Source organism: Nerophis lumbriciformis, linkage group LG13, assembly GCF_033978685.3.
Source record: "Nerophis lumbriciformis linkage group LG13, RoL_Nlum_v2.1, whole genome shotgun sequence".
Lineage (NCBI taxonomy): Eukaryota > Metazoa > Chordata > Actinopteri > Syngnathiformes > Syngnathidae > Nerophis > Nerophis lumbriciformis.
The window spans coordinates 33,310,791-33,320,420 of record NC_084560.2 but is presented as its reverse complement, the minus strand read 5'-3'; the positions used below and the strand labels follow the sequence as shown (position 1 = coordinate 33,320,420).

The 9,630-nt window shown below is 36.1% G+C and overlaps 1 long non-coding RNA gene across 1 annotated transcript in view; it reads right to left on the bottom strand.

Annotated features, from left to right (window-relative positions):
• Nucleotides 1-359, bottom strand: part of LOC140679343 (uncharacterized) — a 1,092-nt gene extending 733 nt beyond the window's left edge. Inside the window, exons 1-2 of the long non-coding RNA XR_012050802.1 lie at nucleotides 320-359; nucleotides 96-182 (exon numbers count right to left, since the gene is read on the bottom strand). This is a non-coding gene — a long non-coding RNA (uncharacterized lncRNA). The remainder of the gene's footprint in view (nucleotides 1-95; nucleotides 183-319) is intronic.
• Between the last annotated feature and the right edge of the window lie 9,271 nt (nucleotides 360-9,630).

Here is a 9,630-nt window from a genome sequence, read left to right as displayed (position 1 = left end):
CCTGTATGTGTATACTGTATGTGTCTGTGAGTGAGAAAAAAAGTAGGTCCAGCTCCCTGTAAAACATACTGTATGAACAAGCAAAACAAGCACACCTGACTCAGTCTGTCCAGGAGCGGCCTCATCTTGATCCCCACGGCACCTCCCTTGCACAAAGTCCACTGGCTCCTCCAAAGGGCACCCTGAAAATGAAGAGACACAATTTGTGGTATTAAAACAATGGTCTAAAATATTCAGCCACAATTTTAATATTACATTATGATGGATGAATAAGGGAAAATAACAAAGCAATATAATGCATACATTATTTTCTACTTGCCTGAATTATGAGAATAATGTTCTGTTCTGATTTGCTTCCCGTTGATGGAAAAATATTTCAATAAGAAATAAACTACATCATAAACATTAATGAACATTTTGTTTTGTCTAGCTAAATAAAACAATTAACACATGACAGATTTATTTGCGAGTAGAAGTTGTAATGAACAATCCATTCTTTCATTGAATTACAAAAACATGTTGCTGTGGGCTTCACACCGATAACTAGCTTCTTGTCAAAAAAAAGAAAGGAAAGAAAACTGCCAGCGAAGTCTCTTTGTAATCGCAAGCTGATGCTCTCAAAGACCTCTGGCGCTTCTGTCAGTAAATGTGTGTTTTAAAAACCTATTCTTGGGCATTTCTCCCAAACATTCAGCAGTATCGCCCCCTCATTCCCAATACACATTAATTAACATTAATTCACTAACGTTAACGTTACTTCAGTGTCGCCGCCAAAAGTTTTACAGAGAACAATACCATGTTCTACTATGTTGACGTCAGTTGATAAAAGTTATACCGGTAGGTTGGTGGTTTTTTAATATCCTAACTTTATTTAGTTAACTTTAGTTTTTATCAGGAAAAACTGTAGCCCTCCCACTACAGGCCAGCACGGACCAATGTAGCTTTATGCTAATTTTTTTTACCGAACTTACTTACTTACTTACTTAACTTAACTTAATTAACTTATGAGCAGTTACATATCTTGCGTCAAACTACATGCAGACGTATATTATCACACATTTAAAACAGAACGTAATAACTTACCTGTGGGATGACTTTCTGGCGCTACAATACACCTTGCAGTGCTCTGTGAAGAGATCCTAACGGCCGGAGCCTGTTGTGCTGTGCGCATGCGTCGTCGTGCATGCGTTTCAAAACACTAGATTTTCAGAGTAAAGTTTATGTAATATTTTTAGGTTTATGTACGTACAACTATTAAACATTTAAATAGTATGAGGAAACATAAGTAAAACTTACTCTTCCCCCATAATTCATGTATTACGTTAATAAAATGTTTAATTTTACTTAAAAAACTCTAGTTCTTACTGAATGTTAAAAATATTAGGTATAAATTATGACAGTTACTCTAATAGAGTTTACAGCACCAAAAAGTCACTTTTTTCAGTGTGCCGTCACTGCTGTGGCATCACAAAACAAATGTAACAACATTTATCAAATTATATAATAAGGCTTTACGCTATTATAATAGGACATTGAGCAAGCAGGTGTGGCAAAAAAAAAAAAATCGAATTTATGCTAACAGGAACAACAAAATGAACAGAATGTGAATGAAAAGCGTAAAAATAATGGAGTATAATTGTTCCTTATTTCTTGTAGGCCGACAGCTGTTTTGTTAGCGTCACATTTAATGTTTTTATTTTGCTGTCAGCAGCTGCTCCTCCAGTCTACGCCCTCATTTTAATGATCACAAAGCGTATTTTTAGATGCCACGCAAAAGAATGAGAACGAGAGAAGATATATATATATTTTTTTCATTCATTCTTTTGAGGTGCACTGACATTAACCAGCATTTCCCCCCCAAAGAGATTATTTTTGTGTCTAATTAAATAATGACCGCTTTTTGGAGTCGTTAAGGTTTCAATTATTTATCTATGGAGTAAGAAAAACAATATATTGCGTGCCTGTCTGTGCAGTGACCTTGTCTTAAAAACAACAAGGGGAATTAAAAAAAATTCAAACTCAATAAAATCAGAAGGTAACAACAATAGTGTTAAAAAAGAAATACATTTATACACAATGGGAGCTGTCATGTCGGCTTGCCACAATGAGAGCAGATGGGTCGGCGAGCGAATCTGGAATAAACAGGAAGTGACCTTGAGCTTTTCAAAAGTTCACCTCACATAACTTCCTGCGTCTCCAACTTAACTACAGTATTCATGAGCATCTGGCCCGGCCTGACCCGCACGGGGACACGCTGCATTTCAAACATTTGGCAAATGTTATTAGTTTTATGCCTTCTGTAGTGTTGCTTTTGTGGGTGTTTGATTCTCCCTCTCAATGTGTGTGTGTGTGTGTGTGTGTATAGCAAGTATATGAAGCACCGTAATGTACAGTTACATATACAGTATACTAGGGATGTCCGATAATGGCTTTTTGCCGATATCCGATATTCCGATATTGTCCAACTCTTTAATTACCGATACCGATATCAACCGATATATACAGTCGTGGAATTAACACATTATTATGCCTAATTTGGAAAACCAAGTATGGTGAAGATAAGGTACTTTTAAAAAAATAATAATGAAATAAGATAAATAAATTAAAAACATTTTCTTGAATAAAAAAGAAAGTAAAACAATATAAAAACAGTTACATAGAAACTAGTAATTCATGAAAATGAGTAAAATTAACTGTTAAAGGTTAGTACTATTAGTGGACCAGCAGCACGCACAATCATGTGTGCATACGGACTGTATCCCTTGCAGACTGTATTGATATATATGAAGTGAAGTGAAGTGAATTATATTTATATAGCGCTTTTCTCTAGTGACTCAAAGCGCTTTACATAGTGAAACCCAATATCTAAGTTACATTTAAACCAGTGTGGGTGGCACTGGGAGCAGGTGGGTAAAGTGTCTTGCTCAAGGACACAACGGCAGTGACTAGGATGGCGGAAGCGGGGATTGAACCTGCAACCCTCAAGTTGCTGGCACGGCTGCTCTACCAACCGAGCTATACCACTTGATATATAATGTAGGAACCAGAATATTAATAACAAAAAGAAACAACCCTTTTGAGTGAATGAGTGTAAATGGGGGGGAGAGGTTTTTTGGGTTGGTGCACTAATTGTAAGTGTATCTTGTGTTTTTTATGTTGATTTAATTTAAAAAAACTAAAAAAAACGATACTGATAAAAAAAAAAAACGATACCGATAATTTCCGATATTACATTTTAACGCATTTATCGGACATCATTTTTTTTAATTTGTGAAAATTATTTTATTGTTATATTCCAAATAATTTTAAAGACATTTTCTCACTAAAAAAAAAATTCAAAAAAACATAATACTAGAAAATATAAATTTACAACTTGGTTAAAGTAAAATTACTACTTTTTAAAATGTTTATATTCCGACCTAATTCTCTCAAGATCAAGACATTAATCTTTTGTATTATCATCTCTTATCTTCGGTGTATCCCCAATATTATTACTTAAAAAAGTATTTGGCCACCCATCCAAATGATCAGAATCAGGTGTCCTTATCACTTGACCCGGCCACAGGTGTATAAAATCAAGCACTTTGGCATGGAGACTGTTTCTACAAACATTTGTGAAAGAATGTTCCGCTCTCAGGAGCTCAGTGATTTCCAGCGTGGAACTGTCATAGGATGCCACCTGTGCAACAAATCCAGTCGTGAAATTTCCTCGCTCCTAAATATTCCAAAGTCAGCTGTCGGCTTTATTATAAGAAAATGGAAGAGTTTGGGAACAACAGCAACTCAGCCACGAAGTGGTAGGCCACGTAAACTGACAGAGAGGGGTCAGCGAATCCTGAAGCTGACCCCTGTCAGTTGCTACAGAGCTCCAAACTTCACACTTTTCCATCTGGCAATCTAATGGACGAGTCCGGGTTTGGAGGTTGCCAGGAAAACGGTAAAAAGCGCACTCAAACGGAGTGGAGAATAAGCTAAACAACTGTACCAGGATGAAGCCAAAAGGGGTGAGCGGAGCCAACGGGAGAAATGATCACAATGGAGCCAAGCGAGTGCAAACGTCCTTGAAGCAGAGTGAACCATAGTTAATAACTTTTCAGGTGAGCAGGACCTAAAATGGTCTAATTGTTAACCGCCCTCAGATGTGAGAGAAAGGCTCCGCCCAGGACTGCAAGAGAAGGGAGACAGGCGGCAGCAAAACAGTGAAGACCAACACCAAGTGACATTAACCCAACAGAGAATGATGGTAAGTATGAAAAACACCAACATATTTAATATTACCAGTCTGGAATGTGTTTATGCTGTCTTTACCTTGAAGCGGAGTAATATTTTTTTTCTGGCCACAATAACTTATTAGTCAAGTTCATGCAGTAAGTCGAATGATGCGGACACATTTGTTACTGGATACCTTCTAATACGCTTCTGCCTCGGAGACTCTGCATGTGTATATAATATACAACTATAACTATTTGACACTGTTTTATGTTGAAAAATGTCCTGTTTTAAACAGCAATATTGTTCAATCCAGGACACTTATGTCTAGCTTGTGTGCTATTGTGTGCTTAGCTGTTGTGTAACTGCCTATAGCAGGGGGGTCAAACGTACGGCCCGAGGGGCGGATCAGGCCCGTGAACAGGTGAGGAGTTTGCTAAGTATAAAAACTAACCTAACATTTTTGAATGAAAGAAACCGCTGTTCTAAATGTGTCCACTGAATGTCGCAATAGCAATTCTTTGTATCTGTGTAGATGATGCTACATATGTACAAAACAAACCACATGATGTTAGTACATCAGTCGAGAAAAATGATCAAACTACATAAATAACACACTGTAATTTGATTTTGATATACATTTTTTTATCTTGATAGATTGAAAATGAACACCAATGAGTTGACTGATGAACATTATCACATGATTTATTCAGAAAATATAAATAACGACAAATAAAGATAGAATACTATCAACCGCACCATGTAAGTGTAAAAAAGACCCAACATTACAATTTGTACAACTTCAGAATGTGCTTGTTATATTTTTAAACAAAGAAAATAATATGAACTTGTCTTTATTTTTAAGTTATCGTGCCGTGATTTTACCAGTCCGGCCCACTTGGGAGTAGATTTTTCTCCATGTGGCCCCCCATCTAAAAGGAGTTTGACACCCCTGTCATAGAGAGAATGCCAAGAGTGTACAAAACAGTAAGCAGAGCAAAGGGTGGCTATTTTGAAGAAACTAGAATATAAAACATGTTTTCAGTTATTTCATCTTTTTTTGTTTAGTACATAACTTCACATGTGTTCATTCATAGTTTTGATGCCTTCAGTGACAATCTACAATTCAGGGGTGTCAAACTCAAATACAGAGTGGGCCAAAATTTAAAACTGAACAAAGCCGCGAGCCAAGGTTGAACAAATTAACCTTTTAATAGGGACCCAAACAACGTTTACATTGAATATTGAACAAGGAAGGCTTATACAACTTTATAGTAACATGCAAAATCGAGTTTCAAATAATAATAATAATGATAAAAAAATATCAATGTATATCAAATAAAATTTAAATAAAAATTGAATGCCTCTTTTCTATTTACAGCCTTCCAAAGTAAATATCAAAATAAACTTTTTCCACAGGTTAATAATAAATTTGAAAATAAAATAACAATAATGAATGAATTAAACATCCAAGCCTTAAAGTAGCAAGAGAAAGTGCATGAATAAAACGTTAATTATTGCTCAGTTTGCTACACTGATTTGCTTTAACACTGAATATGGAACAAACAACACTTATATAACTTAATAGTGCAAAATCGACTTTAAAAAAACAAACGAAAAAACATCAATAGTATATTAAATAAAATTTAAATAACAAATTGAATGCCTCTTTTCTATTTGCAGGCTTCTGAGGTGAATATCAACATTAACTTGGTGGGCGGGGGCAGGGTTGGGGGGGCAGGGTTTGGTGGTAGCGGGGGTGTATATTGTAGCGTCCCGGAAGAGTTAGTGCTGCAAGGGGTTCTGGGTATTTGTTCTGTTGTGTTTATGTTGTGTTACGGTGCGGATGTTCTCCCGAAATGTGTTTGTCATTCTTGTTTGGTGTGGGTTCACAGTGTGGCGCATATTTGTAAAAGTATTAAGGTTGTTCATACGGCCACCCTCAGTGTGACCTGTATGGCTGTTGATCAAGTATGCCTTGCATTCACTTGTGTGTGTGCAAAAGCCGCATATAGTATGTGACTGGGCCGGCACGCTGTATGTATGGAGGAAAAGCGGACGTGACGACAGGTTGTAGTGGACGTTGAAGGCAGTGCCTTTAATGCACGCCCCCAATAATGTTGTCCGGGTGGAAATCGGGAGGGTTGGCAAGTATGAGTATTAGTGGTGAATGCGGTGTTACAGTGACATCGCCGCTGTATAATAGCGGCAGGCCAGCTCTGTTAATTTGATATTGCCTCAAGGGCCAAATGAAATTACACGGCGGGCCAAATTTGGCCCGCGGGCCAGAGTTTGACACATGATGGAAATAGTCATGAAAATAAAGAAAACGCATTGAATTAGGTATGTCCAAACTTTTGGCCTCTACTGTATGTGTGTGTATATATATATATATATATATATATATATATATGTATGTATGTATGTATGTATGTATGTATATGTGTGTGTATTATATATATGTATATATATGTTTTTTTTTCTTTTTTTTGTGTCCTGTCCAGCTTCTCAGGCAAATCATATAGTTGATGTAGATGCCCATGTCGGCTGTTCAGATTTACTTTACAAAAGAGAAGTGTAGGATACTTCTCTTGTTGCCTTATTTGTATTTGACTTTATTAAATGTATTTATATTATCATTTAGTGCAGCCGGGCCGGAGCAGGAGGGGATAGAAAGAGAAAAAAAAAGAAGACAGAGGGGGAAATTGTGGGGACTAGAAGGGGATTAGACAGAGAGACAAAAACAACAACAGCAAACAACAACAACAACAACAACAATAGAGCAACATCAGCAAATACGACATGTACAAATATGATGGTAAAAGTAATAGCAAATAAGCAGTTAGCGAAAAATAAAAAATAATATATATATATATTTTTATTTTTATTTTTTTTTGTTGTATATATTTTTGTTTGTGTGTATGTATATATATATATATATATATATGTATGTATATATATATATATATATATATATATATATATGTATGTATGTATGTATGTATGTATGTATGTATATATATATATATATATATATATATATATATATATAGGATATATAGGGACGGCATCAGGAGCAAGACACTTCACCCTTGCTCCTGATGGGTGCTGGTAGCGCCTTGCATGGCAGCTCCCTCCATCAGTGTGTGAATGTGTGTGTGAATGGGTAAATGTGGAAGTAGTGTCAAAGCGCTTTGAGTACCTTGAAGGTAGAAAAGCGCTATACAAGTACAACCCATTTATCATTTATTGTCATTTCTGTATTATTTTTTATTTTTCGCTAACTGCTTATTTGCTATTACTTTTACCATCATATTTGTACATGTCGTATTTGCTGATGTTGCTCTGTTGTTGTTGTTGTTTGCTGTTGTTGTTTTTGTCTCTCTGTCTAATCCCAAATTCTAAAACAGAAATACAACTTTGAAACTTGCATTTTGACAATGTTTAATCAATGTCAGGTTGTGACAGGGATTTGACCATTGAATTTTGGTCATTTCCAAATTCTAAAACTCAAATACAAAGTTGACACAACATGCTTTTTGACGACGTTTAATCAATGTCAGGTTGTGACAGGGATTTGATCATTGAATTTTGGTTATTTCCAGAATCTACAACTCAAATACAACGTTAAAACATTATGCTTTTTGACAACGTTTAATCAACCTTGGGTTCTGACGTTGATTTGACCATTGAATATTGGTCATTTCCAAATTCTGCAATACAAATACAACGTTGAAATAACATGCATTTTGACAACGTTTAATCAATGTCAGGTTGTAACACTGATTTGACCATTGAATTTTGGTCATTTCCAAATTCTGCCACACAAATACAACGTTAAAACAACATGCATTTTGACGACGTTTAATCAATGTCAGGTTGTGACAGTGATTTGACCATTGAATTTTGGTCATTTCCAAATTTTATAACACAAATATAACGTTGAAACAACATGCATTTTGACAACGTTTAATTAATGTCAAGTTGTGATAGTGATTTGACCATTGAATTTTGGTCATTTCCAAATCCTACCACACAAATACAATGTTAAAACAACATGCATTTTGACAACGTTTAATCAATGTCAGGTTGTGACAGGGATTTTACCATTGAATTTTGGTTATTTCCAGAATCTAAAACTCAAATACAACGTTAAAACAATATGCTTTTTGACAACGTTTAATCAATCTTGGGTTCTGACGTTGATTTGACCATTGAAATTTGTTTATTTCCAAATTCTACAACTCAAATACAACGTTGGATACAACATGCTTTTTGACGACGTTTAATCAATGTCAGGTTGTGACGCTGATTTGACCATTAACATTTTGGTCATTTCACAACCGACAACGTGGATCCAACATTGGACATCAACGTTGTCTCAATTTACAAATACAACTATTTTGCCACGTTTCCAAGTCAGTTTTAAAGGACATGTATGTATAATCAACATTGTATCAATAAGCATTATTACACTACAAATGGATCAATACAAATACCAATAAAAATAGCGCTATTGATAATGAACAATACCAATAATTTACCTTTATTATCAACAATACAGTTGTTCAAATGCAACAATACATATACGTAATGATAACTTGAGATACGAAAGAATGCAGAACAATGGAGGTGGAGAAAGAGAAGCAATGTATTATATATATGTATTATATATATTTTATTTTCAGTAAAAAAAAAAAGAATAGTAGGTTGCAATACAAATACAATTGTATTGACTGCTTCATTCTAAAATCTGTGACTCGATGGTGAGAAGTAGTTTGGTGCCACTTGCTGACCACAACCTGTCTTTTACAGACTTTTTTGGTAGGTATATAAATACTAGACAACTCAGCAATGATTGGTCAGCCAGTAACAACCACCTGTGTGCTTATCGGAAGACATTTCGATGTCAACTGGCTGTCCAGCTGTGCACAAGCACTGTTTGTATTGGAGATTTGACATGCATACTTAGTATTTTGCTGATATCGCCCCTAATTGAAAAGAAGTATCATTAATAAATATTCATACAGTAATAGGTAGCTACTCTGCAGTTCTGAGCACTTAAACAGGCCCTTAGTAGACATGCTGGGCGGGGTTAGAGGGAAGGCCAGAAGACATTTGGGAGGAGGCATTGTTTTGGCGTAGGTCCCACTTAATGTCAACCCCGCCAACTGTCGAGGCACATGGGTCAGGCTGCATCTGATGGATGTTTTAAGGCCAGACTGCACAGTGCTGGGAATGCGCAATGACAGCGTAGAGGTTGGAGCCCCGTGTCCAAATGGCTCCTCCAATGATGTGCTGGCGCTTCAAAACAAGGCGCAGGGTCATCGGTAACTCTGAACACAAGTTGCATCTCAATTCGGGACAGTGACCCTGAAGAAGAAGAAGAAGAAGAAGAGTTGGGATGCTGCTTTTTATTCC